Here is a 13058-nt window from a genome sequence, read left to right as displayed (position 1 = left end):
AAGGAGGACCCAGGTATATCTTATTCGTTATTGACGCAGCACCTGTTGTGGTAGGTGCTCAATAAATATTTGCGAAAGGGAAGATAGGAAGGGAAGAAGGGAGAGAGATTTTGGTGGGGAGAAGCTTCTGTAAGGAGAGATCTTTAAAGAGTGACGTATAGTTGAATTTCCCTTTTTTGCTATTTCTTTAAGAGACTAAAAAATTACTCTTCAGCGCTATTTAGAGTCAAATTTGTGTTTAAAAAAAAAGAGAGACTTCATGCTGACTACACGGGTATATTCACTATGAAAAAATTCATTGAGCTGTAACCTTATTATTCTGTGCACTTTTCTGTATGTATATTACACTTAAATAAAAATTACATTAAAAATGAGAGAAGGAGAGAAAGAGGCTGTACCAGTCCCAGGTGTGTAAAACACAAATACAAGTGAGGAGTAGAAAGGAAAGCATAGGTGAGGCCGGGGACCAGAGTGAATTCGAACAAAGGCAGGACGAAGAAACGCAGTTGGCATGTATGAAAAACTGAGGAGATCTGGGGGAGTGGAGGTGAGGGCTGCCTGAGGTTAGATTAGTGGCCTGGATGCCACCGTGGGGAGTTTGGGTTTGATTAGGAACTAGTTGAGGGCAGTCTTCATAGTTTATATCAATGGTTTTCCGGTTTTGGATGCATAATGATCATCCGGAGAGCTTGTTAAACAGTGGACTCATGAGCCCCATATTCAGAGATTCTGATCTAGAAGACTGCATGGGGCCCACGAACCTGCATTTTAACAAGCTTGTCAGATGATTTAATTAAAGATTGTCCTCTGGCCATAATTTGAGAAACACAGAACAGCCCCTCACTCTCCCATTTGGCCCAGGATCCAGGGTTCTTGTCAGATATTTGTTGATTTTGATGAAGATCAAACGTAGTATCAAAGTGAGCATGACTCTCAGGCTAGATGTCCTGTTCCTAGCTTAGATCAGAATTTAGATCCTGCTATAGAAAGACACTTTCCGTACTTATAATTGTTTGGCGGTTTTCACTGGTTTTGTAGTTAAGAGCGCAGGCTCTGGGCCCAAAACCCAGGTTCAATTCCTGGACCAGTTATTTAACTTCTCTGAGCCTCAGTTTCTTCAGCTATAAAATGGGGATAGATAATAGGATCTACTTCAAAGGATTATTATGAGGATTAAATAAATTACTGAGTGAAAGCGTTCACCACCATGCCTAGCATGTTTTAAACTCTCATTAAATGACCGCAAAGATCCTGTTCCCTTGCGGTCCTCCTCTGCTAGCCCTTCCTCCCTCTGTCTTCTTCTCCAACACTGAGTAATAGAAACAACTGGAGAAGTAATTGGGCTTTAGCTTTGCAGACAGGGTCCAAAACATCTTGCAGCCTCCTGCCCTCCCCAGTGCCAGGGCAGCCAGGCAGGGAGAGGTCTGGCCTCTGTAGACCTCTAGCAACTTCTGTGTGAGAGAGGTTTTCCACTGAGACTCTTGGTCTTACCTGCCCCCAAATTTTATTAGTGCTAGGTCTGATTTATTTCCAGCTCTGGATTCATAACTCCAAATTAGTTAATGAGTTGATATAGTTGTGCCTCATGAGAATATAGATCTCCTTACCTTGGATTTTCTCTAGCGGGAGGTTGAGAAATCAAGAAAATCTTCAGGGGTGGCAGGAGGGCAAGAGTCAGGATTATCATCTTTTTTTAATTCTTTTTTAGGAGTGAAGCTGGCAACCATTCCTCATTGCCCCTCCACCCATGCTGCTCAAGTGCCAATGCCCCAGTGTGCTAGAACTCACGGGCAAGACCTCATGAGCAGACAATGGCTGGACAGTCACTCAGCTGCAGAACACCCCTCCCTTCCCACGGCAGGGCTTCAGCTGGCGGATCTGGCAGTTTATTTGTCAATATTATTTGTTGTTAGCTTAATTGTAAGAAAATTGAAAAGTGTAACACATAGCCATGAAACCCTTAAGGCTGGTTAATCTTTTTGGATTGTAACCAATGTAATTTTTATTAGCTGATCCCATCTTGATTATAATATGCAGAGCCCTGTAAAAGTTGCTGAAGGCTTCAAGTCATGGTGTGCACAGAGAACAGACAGGCTCCATCATCTGCATTTTCTGCCAAGGAGAGAGAAAGGGCAGAGGCAGCTGGACTGAGAGAATTGTATTTGAGATGCCAGTGGGGAGAGGGAAGCAGTCTCCACGATGCATGCGGAAACAGTCCTGGTAACCCCTGAGTAGAGGGGCTAGGCCAAGCCAGGTCAGGTGCTCATGTGCCTTATATGCTGGAGGTGTCAGGCCCAACAGTATGCTGCAAGGACATTTGAGTAAGGGCCATAGCTCAGAATTAGGTTTCAGTAGAGGAAATGGAAACAAATCCAAAAGGCCAAAGAAAGCACATGTTCTTTCCATCAGCATTGGCTTATTTATGATTCTTCAAGGAGTCCCTCTTCTTCAGTTTTACAGTTCAAGGACGGTGGCATCAAAAATCAGAACTAGATCTTCAGTTGAGAGTTTGCAATTTGTAAGGGATGACTCTGGCAGTCTCTGGTCCCTCTCTGGACTTTGATTTTCTGCACCAAAGAATGGAGAACAGACATTATCATCCATTCTACTGCCTCTTTCTCGGCTCTGACATATGAGAGGGTCTCCTTCTCTGCTTTTTCTTCTCCAGAGAAGGAAGGGGATTTACCTTCCTTGGGTACCTCTAAATACCCAATCCAGCAATGAGCCCCTGCAAAGGGTGAAGTTAGAGGCCAGAAACACCAGGATTCTACCAACACTTGACTGATGCCCTTGACCCCCAACCATACACTCCAACAAATGAGCCAGCAGCCTATTCTAGACAAATGAGGAGCCTAGAGGCAGCACATGAGCATTTTTTTTTCCTTAGCCCTTTTATGAATATAAATATTTAGTGCATGGTGTTTTTCAGAATTAAATCTCTGAGCCTAGATGAGCCTGGTAATATCATTATGTAGATACCAGGGACGAGCTACCTGTGACTGCTGCGTGTCTTCTCATTCAGCGACGCCTGTGATGACTTGATGCACTTTCATTTGCCAGGGCAATCATTAATTGCATATGAAACAGTTGGTGTTTGGCTTTAAGGGAAGCCGATTGGGTCAGTCACCAAGTGTTTGGCTCAGTGATCTACAGCTGGCTCTTTGCTCCTGCACTCCTGCTTTCTTTTCAAAGCAGTCTTACTCAGTGTTTTTAGGACCCCCTGAGGAAGAGGCTGTGAAACATAGGGGGTTTTAATCTGTGTTTTCCTTTGGGCATTATGGCTTTAATTTTAATATTTTGGATAATAAAGAATGATTTTAAATTAAATTTGCAAGTCTGCCATCTGTGATTGTTTGGACTTTTTCCTCCTTTCTGGCGGGGTTTTTTCTTAATTCTTTCTGAACATTAGCAAGAGTGGGTTGAGAGTGGAGGAACAAGGGGGAGCAGAGTAGGTAAACCCTTGGAACTTAGAGGAATGAGAAAAGGCTTTGATCCTTGGCCTTTGGCCCTGGGGGTTGGTGGAAAAACCTTGATGCCCTGGGGCTGGCTCCGTGGCCGAGTGGTTAAGTTCGCGCGCTCCGCTGCAGGCGGCCCAGTGTTTCGTCAGTTCGAATCCTAGGCGCGGACATGGCACTGCTCGTCAGACCACGCTGAGGCAGCGTCCCACATGCCACAACTAGAGGAACCCACAACGAAGAATACACAACTATGTACCGGGGGGCTTTGGGGAGAAAAAGGAAAAAATAAAAAAAAAATCTTTAAAAAAAAAAAAAAAACCTTGATGCCCTGAGTCAAAATCACAAAAGTTAACTCAGATGTAATTGCAGCTTCCTGTCATCTCTTCTTTTTTTTTTGAGGAAGATTAGCCCTGAGCTAACTGCTGCCGATCATCCTTTCACTGAGGAATACTGACCCTGAGCTAACATTTGCTGCCAATCCTCCTCTTTTCGCTGAGGAAGACTGACCGTGAGCTAACATCCATGTCCATCTTCCTCTACTTTATATGTGGGACACCTACCACAGCATGGCTTGCCAAGCGGTGCCACGTCCACACCCTGGATCGGAACCAGCGAACCCAGGGCAGCCAAAGCAGAACGTGCACACTTAACTGCTGTGCCACCGGGCCGGCCCCTGTCATCTCTTCTTGACTTGACTTTAAGAAAGTGATTTGCCAAGGTTATGCCTCAGTTTGCCCAGCTGTTAAATAAAGAAGTGATTTTCCCCATGGAGGTACCACTACAGTTTTGATACAGTCCTCCATCTGAGGACAACCACTGGAACCCAAGGCATTATCATTATCCACCAAAGGCCAAAAGGGTCTGAGGGGTTATGTGTGTTTCCAGATCTAAAACTAAATCCGAAAAATCTCTACCTAGAAATATGTTCTTAATCTTGTCAGTAAAATCCAGGAAGAAGAATTTTCTACCCTTCCAAGGGAAGTGAGGACACATCATCATCACCACTGCAGACCATGGCATTAATGAGTCAGACAGACAGTGCCACTGAACACAGACAAATACTGAGTGAATGCCAGAATAAAATGAAAAAGCACCTGCCAGCAGAGGGGTTGGTATGATGAGTGGGTTAGCTAGGGAAGGTGGGGCTGGGGGCTTGCACAGCAAGGCAAGTAACTCGCTCTCCTCTATTTAGTGGAAGGAGGCTTCTTGGAGGGGTCAAATTTTGTCTTTGAGAGGGGAGAGAGAGTTTGAGGAGGAGTGCAGGGAGAGGATCCCTGGCAGAGCACATGGGCTGTCAGAGCAAAAGCCTCAGGAGAATGCAGTGATGAGGGCCTGGAAGGCTAAGAAGATGAGTGGAAGGAGATAGACTCGGGGATGGAGATAAAGTGAAAGGGGAGGAAAGCCACTTTAAATGTTCTCTGAAACCAGCATAGTTCTCTGAAACCAGCATAGGGTATAAATAAAATCCCAGGAAGCTGCTGGAGGCCTGAAATTGTGTGTAGGTCAGACACTCTGTTAGCATCAGAGTGATTTCCCACTGTCTCCATTCCCTCACCCCAAATTCTGCTTTTATAAAATCTGGGTGGGGCTCCCAGCCACCCAACTACACAGAGGGAGCCAAAATCATTGCTACACAAGTCAGAGGACAAAGGTTCATGAAATGAGCTTGAAGGTCAGGGAGGCAATAGCCATGGCTCTAAGCAGGATCGAAGCTCAGGTAAACAAGTATTTATCATGTTTTTAAGACCTCACATGAGCATCCTTTGTCCCACATGACTCCTAGACTGAGAGATAAGCTTGGAATCTCAATCAATCTCTCTCTTCTCTCTCTCTCTCAATCGTTCTCTCTCTCTCTCTCTCTCTCTCTCTCTCTCTCACACACACACACACACACACACACGCAGATTCTCTCTCCCCCTCCTCCTCTTCCTCTCTTCTCTCTAAAATTCCTGGTTCTCCTAAATACAACCTTGGTATCCCCACAATAGTAGAAAACAACCCCAACAAGTGCCTATGAAAAAAGCCTTTAAGACTCATGAATATTTAGCTCGTCCTCATGTAAAATATATGACTTTGTGTAAGGATCAGGCGAACGAGGTGCATGATTTTTTTCTGATTTATGGGCCTGGAGACGGATTATTCATAGCAGAGCAGCTGTGTGGAAAGATTCATCCGCTGCAAAATGTGATTGTACATCAGGCAGTGTGTGGGAACGGAGCTATGACTAATGGCTGCTTTACATATAAATGAGAAGGTTTGTGCTGGGAACTGTAAAAAAATACAATCACTCAGCTGATGGGCAGGCTCCTTATCGTGGGTGCAGGAGAAGGACCACAGGAAAGGCAGGCAAATGAATGTCTTGCCCCCAAAAGCTGAGCCAGGTGGGGGTGAGTGTCAGGGAATGGGAGAAGGATGGGGGGAATTGGAGAAGCAGCCAACTCTCCTGGTCTGGCTGTAGTCAGTCTCTGCATTTGTAACTCTGTCTTCCAGGCCCCCCTGTGACCCCTGAGAGCTTGCCAGGGCAGAGAAGGCCCAATGGAAGTGTCTGCATCACCAATACATCCAGGGGTGACGATCAGGCCCTGAACTCTCCAGAGCTTGGCGTTAGGCTGCTGAAGATTCAGGTCCATTTAAGGAGTCAGCACAGGATTCATTTGGGTAAACCTCTAAAGAGAAAAATTGCACGAATCTGAGATTGCCCTCTGCCACTCCTCACATCTCCCTCGCTTTCCCCTGTTCGTCTCTCTCCTCTCTTGTAGCTGAGACAGGCTGTCTAGACATTGCAGATGTGGACAGATGTTGGGTCTGTAATTTATAACAACGGCCTCCAGAAGGCAATTCCAATTTGTTTCGGTAAGGCTTTAAGTTACAGGCAGAAAAAATATCCTGTAAATACCGTTGACTTACATGGTAACTACACCAAGGGTTTACTTAGTGAACAATCACTAACTACAGCATAATTACATATCCCTGCAGATTACCAGAGAATTTAATGACACTGAGCAGGTAATGACCACTAAACTGAGTTTCTGGCTTTGGGAGGGCCTGGAGAGCAAGGGACTTGAGCCATACTTAACAGGAATTTATGCCTATTTCTTCAAGTCACCAATTAGTCTCCATTTTGAGGGCTTTTCAGTTTTATCTACATGCTAGACATCCCCTCGCCATCATACTGAACTCCAAGCAAGTTGGATGCTGGGTGTTGCTTTCCACTGATGCAGTTTAAAACCATGCAGTATCTGTAGGTATTCACAAAGGCCTCAGACAAACCAGGAGGCTAGAAAATTATCTTTGCTCTTATCATAATGGGTCAGCAGCAGGGCTGAGCTGCACCAATCCACTCTCACTCTCTCCTGCTGGCCGATGACTAAACAGCTGTCCAGGCCAGCAGTGAATGGGACTGGCCCACCCAAGATCGAGCTAATCCTCATGGGGACTATATTCTGATCTGGTCATTATAATGGGAAATAGAAAGGTGAATTTCTGGAATAGTTTTTCAAGAAATTTGGGATGCTTCTTACTATCATCTGAGATAGTATATATGGAGGAGGAGCAGGAGGCTAATATTAAGGCCAGTACACAGAGAGGTTAAGTATCTGGCCATAATCAGAGTCTGTTGGTAGCAGAAGCCAAATTTTCACTTGAGGTCTGCCATCCCTGAGAACTCTGACCAGTTGGTTCCTCTTGGTTTAGGGAATCAGAGCTGCTGGCAGCTGGGGAGCTCAGGCTTCCCTGGATATATAGGGTTGCAGCTGAAATAGCCATCAGGGTATCATTCATGTCAGTCTGGGGGAAAGGGAAAGAGGAGTAAGAATAAAGGGGGTAGGAAAATGTGGAAATCAAATGAACACGTTGACCGGGTTGGATTCCAATTTTTAATCCATCACCAACCTCTTCTAGTTTATCCATTCCATAGAAGCTTCCTTCCCTCTCTTGCCTGTCCAAAGACAAACAAGACTTAATAAGCCTCTAGGCACCTGGGTTTCCACAGACCCTGAAAAGAATACCTGATGCCAGTTTAAGAACAGATATTGTCTAGAGAACCCTGATTCTTGGCGATGGCAGTTGTTTTCTCCCTCTCCCATTTCTCCCCTCCCCTGTCCCTGCTTACTGAGTGTATCCATCCAACTTCAATGATATCTTGCTTCACCTGAAGAAGTGGGTCTGGTTTAGAGTGTCAGCTCCTGGCAGAGCCACAAAACCAACCACTGACTGGGAGGGTAGGCCACCTGGGCCAAAGGAAAGGAGTTAGGATGATCAGGTGTTGTGACTGAAACTGCTCTTCACTGGTGGCCATTGACCCGTGGGTCTAGCTGTAAGGTCTGGCCTAGTAGAAAAGGTGTCAGCAGCAGAAGAATGGGTTTAGGAAACAATTTGTGTCTTAGAAGTTTAAGGTTTTGGATGCAATATCTTAAAGAGACTCTTGAGACTTAATTTGTGGAGACTTCAAAAAATATGAGTGAGTCCTGCCTGCCAGGGGTATGTGAGATTTTTGTCCCACTGAAAGATATAGAATATAGAAGACAATGGCCTGGAGCCCTCTAACACCAGGAGATCCTTGTAAATGCCCCAAGCCCCACACAGTTCCCTGGAATGAGTGGATATGGTTACTTGTACTTCCGGCTCTAGGAGGGCCGTGGGGAGAAGGAGGAATGCCCTCTGGTCAGGGAGGACAAATGAGCTATAATAATGTTAATAGCTGACATGAATTGAGAGATTACTATGTGCCAGGCATATATTATGTCTTTGATGATACATCTATGCACTAGCATTTTGATAAAGAGAAAGTTACCCACTGCTAGGCAACAGAACTTTCCTCAAAACAAGAGGAAGCACATGGTACACAGTCTCATTCTGTGGCCTGCCAGTATTAGCTGGAAGGTCACATATAGTTTCTAGGAGTGAAGGATATAGCAAGAGGACAAGGCAGCTACAAGGACACATGGCCATAGATGTCTGTGGGGAAGGGACTTCAGGGGGCAGACTCAGGTGTCTGCATACTTGGAGAGTAGATACCACTGGGATATGAGAGTACTAAGGAGAGGATGGGTTTACTGATACACGTGTATATGTACATGAACATATGTCCACACACAACATGCACACATAGACATATATCATCTGGTAAGTAAATATCTCTGAATTCATGAGAAAGGACCACATAGCTTAGGCACAAGGGACATATTACAAGATGTGATTGATTCTGTGCACACAGGAATGATGCTCCATCTCCCACAAATATCCCTTCCCAGACTTCTTGATAAGCTAACTCAAACCTGGGGTGTTGGAGGAGGACATAGCAGGATTGGGAGGGGTTTGCCTTATGGGCATCTCCCCAGAGGGATTAGGGTCTTGTCTTCTCTAAACCTACCCTTCCTGCCAGGGCCAGGCCTGGTCTCTGAGATATCTTGCGTATCTGTGGGAAGGCTATGGGTGGACAGACTAGGGTCCGGTCAGGAGGAAGCATAGGTCCAGAGTCTAACCTGAGGTTGTTTAATACTGATCAAACCCTGAGAATCCAAAACTAGTTGCCTGAAATAAATAGTAGAAAGACAGAAGATTTGGAGCCAGAAAGCCTAGGTTTGATTCCTGCTCTTTTTACTGATTAGCTTCTCATTCATTCGTTCACTTAATAAATATTTAGTGAGCATCCATCGTGTGCCAGGTGTGTGACATTTTTGGGGCAAGTTATTGTAACTCAGTTGGCATCAGTTTTCTCATCTCTAAAACAGGGATCATAATGCCCAGCTATGACAGTTGTGAGGATTACATGAGATGAGGTGCTTGGTACATAGTTGATTCTCAATAAATGCTTCTTGTTGTTCTTATCACTAGTAAAAGAATTCCAATTATGCCTCTTTAATAAAGTCTCTTTCTTTTGCTGTTTTCTCCCCCAAAAAAGTGGCTGAGGTGTGTCTGGGGGAAGTTCGGGAGAATTTTGTATGGCTGAAAATCAGCCACTTCTCATAGGTGGCTCTGACAGTGGGCCCAGGACGTGGCTCCTCTCTGCAGTGAGGCAGCACAGCACAAGTTTCGCACCATGGTTGTCCTATTCACTTATCTGTCTCCCTTCCTGGACCGGGAGCTCTTCAGGGACAGGGACTTGTCTTCACTTGTTTAGCATTGTGGCCACAGTGCCTCTGACAGTCCCTGGCACACAGGAGGCATTCAGCAGAGGTTTGCTGAGTGAATAAAAGAAGGAAGGAACTGGGTTTCTAACCCTATAGTGGCTGTGCAGACCCCTCAGTCCTTCATTCAACAAACATTTATTGAGCAACTACAATGTCCTGGGTACTGTACTAGGAAATATAATGGTGAGCAAAATAGATATGGCCCCCGCCCTCAGGAAGCTCAGAGTCCAAAGGGAGAATACAGGCTGTAATCAAATAGTCACAAAAGGAAACATATCCTTACAATGTGTGGTCTGTGTGGTAAAAGGAAGTAAATGATGCCTAGAAAGCTTATCAAAGAAGAGAGAGCTAACCAAGTCCGGGTAGTCACAAAAGGCTTCCTCCAGGATGCAACATTTCAGCTGACATCTGAAGTGGGAGTAGGTGTTAAGGCCATGCTGGGGAGGTGCTGCTGCCACCAAGAGTCTTCCAAGGAGAGGAAACCTCACGTGCACAGCCCCAGTGGCTGGTTTGAACACAGCACATTCAGAGAATAGGAAAAGGCCAATATGGTTGGAGGACAGTTTGCAGCTGAGAGCACGGGGCAGAGAAGTTGGAGACATGGGTTCTAGTCTTTATCCTAAGAGCAAGGGGACACCATAGCGGGGTTTCAAAGTGAGGGATGGTAATAGTGACATGACCACTACTTCGCTGAGTTGAGGGGGCAAGAGGGCATGTGGGGAGACCAATCAGGAGGGTGTTAAGTTAGCTAGGCAACAGAAGGCAGTGGCCTTGGACTGGGGCGGTGGAGATAGAGAGCAAAAGATGGATGAGAAAACACTTTTGAGGGGAGGTGAAAGGACTCGCTGACGGTCAGGTCCTGCAGTTGCAGATGAGGGAGCAGGAGGAGCCATGGATAACTACTAGGTTTGTAAAACTTGCTCCTAGAGTCTGCCTGCTCCTCGTTCACCTCTATAAAAGGTCTCCTTTCTCATCCAGCCAAGAGTTTGGTTCTGCTAGCCTTCAGAGATGGATGGATTTCCACTTCCAGAGAATGAGAGAGATTACTAGGGGCCCCAAGGTATCAGGGAGGCACCTAGAGGGTCGTTTTCCCAACCAAGCTCTTGCCACTTAGGCACTCATTTATCCTCCCAAACTCAGCCAAACCCAAACACACAGACTCTCAGACTCTCTGGCTCCCCAGACTTACACAGACTTCCAAACACTCCCTACAGACCACTTCATCCTATCCTTATTTATCCTTGCCTCCCCAAGCCCTCCGTGCCCCCCTTTCCCACTCTTCTCTCTACCCCGCCCCAGCCCCTACCTCCCTCTGCCTCCACTTCACCCTATTAAGAAACAACAACCCCCCAGAACCCCTGCCCCCAGCTGCTGCTCCCTGAGCCCCGCCTGCCCTCCCTCCTCCTGCTCCTCTCCCTGACAGATGCCTCAGAGCCCCGGGCCGCAGTTAAGGTGACGAGATGCAGCAATTCTTTATGAACATTTCATTCCTGCTCGCTACACGACGTAAATTAGATGGTGTGTTACATTCGGGCAATAAGAGAGATATGTCACCACGACGCTGGCCCATTGGATGGAGAGGGTAATCCTGCCGTGAATTTCATTACTGCTTTTATATAGACAGAATTAGCTCGGTGACAGCGAGCCTGATTGTCTTTCACTAGGGGTTTGGCGAAGAGCTGAAAGGATTTCACCCTGATGTGCACACTACGGAGTGACCCCGCTCACCAGCGGCTCTGCTGATTGCTTTGCACCTTGCAGACCCGCGATTGGCTCAGCCTCTCTGCTGCCTCGCCTCCCTCCCTGGTCCCCAGCCCTCCCTGCCTGGCTTTTTCTTGAAGCAGGAAGAAAGGAGACCTAATGGAGGAGTCACAAGGTCATGAAGGGAAATCTGTATGTGGGCGGGGGGGGGGGGGGGGGGGGGGGGGGGCAAGGTGGCAGAGAAAAAGAAACAAACCAACAATCCCTTTCTGATCAGAGCCTCCTGGACAGAAGCTGTGGCCACTCACTTTTGACCCCCAGAAAAGGGCAAGAAAGCCAAGGTCCCTAGGGCACATGCCCATTGCCCTCAGGGCAAAGGAACTGGTTAGTGGGCTGGTAAATCCTTGGGAGTCTCCAGGGCAGAGACTCTGGAGCTGCCATCAGATTCTTGTCCCTTTGTCTCTTGCATCTCTGGGTCCTTCCCCTGTGGTGGCTCGGGCTCTCTCTCACCTCCTAGCCAGGTAGAGTTAAGAGAAACAAGAGTGAGAACTGTTGTCACTCCCAGCCTGTGGACCCAGCAATTCCAATGTGAAGGTGAGGGAGGGGCGTGGATTCCCTTCACTCCATTTCCCACACTCATCTGATCCTGTTGTGGCCCCCACCCCAACCCCCAACACATATACATAACACTCTTCAATGACTTCTGAAATCCTCAACAGAACCTAGATGGCCCAGCCCAGCAGCCTGCAAACAAGTCCAGACCAGAGTCTTCATTCCTTCAGTTTGTTTCCGTGGGAGTGGCTAGTTCTGAGAGCCAGCCCCCTCTCTGTTCTCTTGGCCTCTGCCTTGATATCTCTCACCTTGTGTCATCTTGTCCACTCCTTCCTTCACCTCTGTCAATCTTTCAGCAAACGTCTTCTGCCAGGCCTTCCCGAGGCAGTTGGTTGCCCCCGGGGCTGGCCAGGGAAATTGACCATTGCTGGACCCCTGTTGACTGCTCTGCCCCCTCCAGAAGCCCCCATGGAGACCCTCAAAGATTCCATTCCTTGGGGGCCCAGGGGCCAGGCATCAAGCAGACAGAATAATCTCCTCAAAGCCTCTCATCTTTTGGTCAATCCGACACCTCTGTCAGGCAAGTTTCTCTCGCGGCCCAGATCAGCCAGCTCTGCAGCTTGTGCGCTGAGAGGGATTAAGGCCACAATTTCCACTTTCTAGAAGGGGAGGAGGCTCCCTAGATGTGGACAGAGCTAAGAAGGCCCTCCAGGGGCCTGGCACAGGATCTCTGCACCCTGACTCTGTCTGCCTGGAGTCAGTGCACTGAGCTCCCGCTCTAACCCCTCACCCAGGGCACCCTCAGTTCCAACTGCCTGTCCTCCATGGAGCCCAGGCAGAGGGTTCCCTTAATGATTTACTCATGCAGTCACACTGGAGGAGTTTTATACTGAAATCCCTTATCCATGAAGCCAAGACTAAGTCTACGTCACTGAATCTACACTCCAACCTGCCTGTATGGTAGCTGTATGATGAGGCAGGTCATCACATCTCTCCGAACTTCAGTCTCCTCATCTTCAAAAGAAGAGTGATAGTTGCTGTGGTGGGGGCCGTAGTGAAATGCCACGCTTCCCTCAGTACTGAAGGATGTTCTCCAGCTGCTGCCCTGTCAGTCTTCCTTGGATTTGTCTCTGCTGAAGACAGCTGCCTTGCTTAAGGTCATGCCCCTTTCCCTGGGCAGCCTGCATCCAATGCTTGGTCATCATGGGCATACAAA

Source organism: Equus quagga, chromosome 2 (assembly GCF_021613505.1).
Source record: "Equus quagga isolate Etosha38 chromosome 2, UCLA_HA_Equagga_1.0, whole genome shotgun sequence".
Classification (NCBI taxonomy): Eukaryota; Metazoa; Chordata; class Mammalia; order Perissodactyla; family Equidae; genus Equus; species Equus quagga.
Note: the sequence above shows the minus strand (reverse complement) of the source record.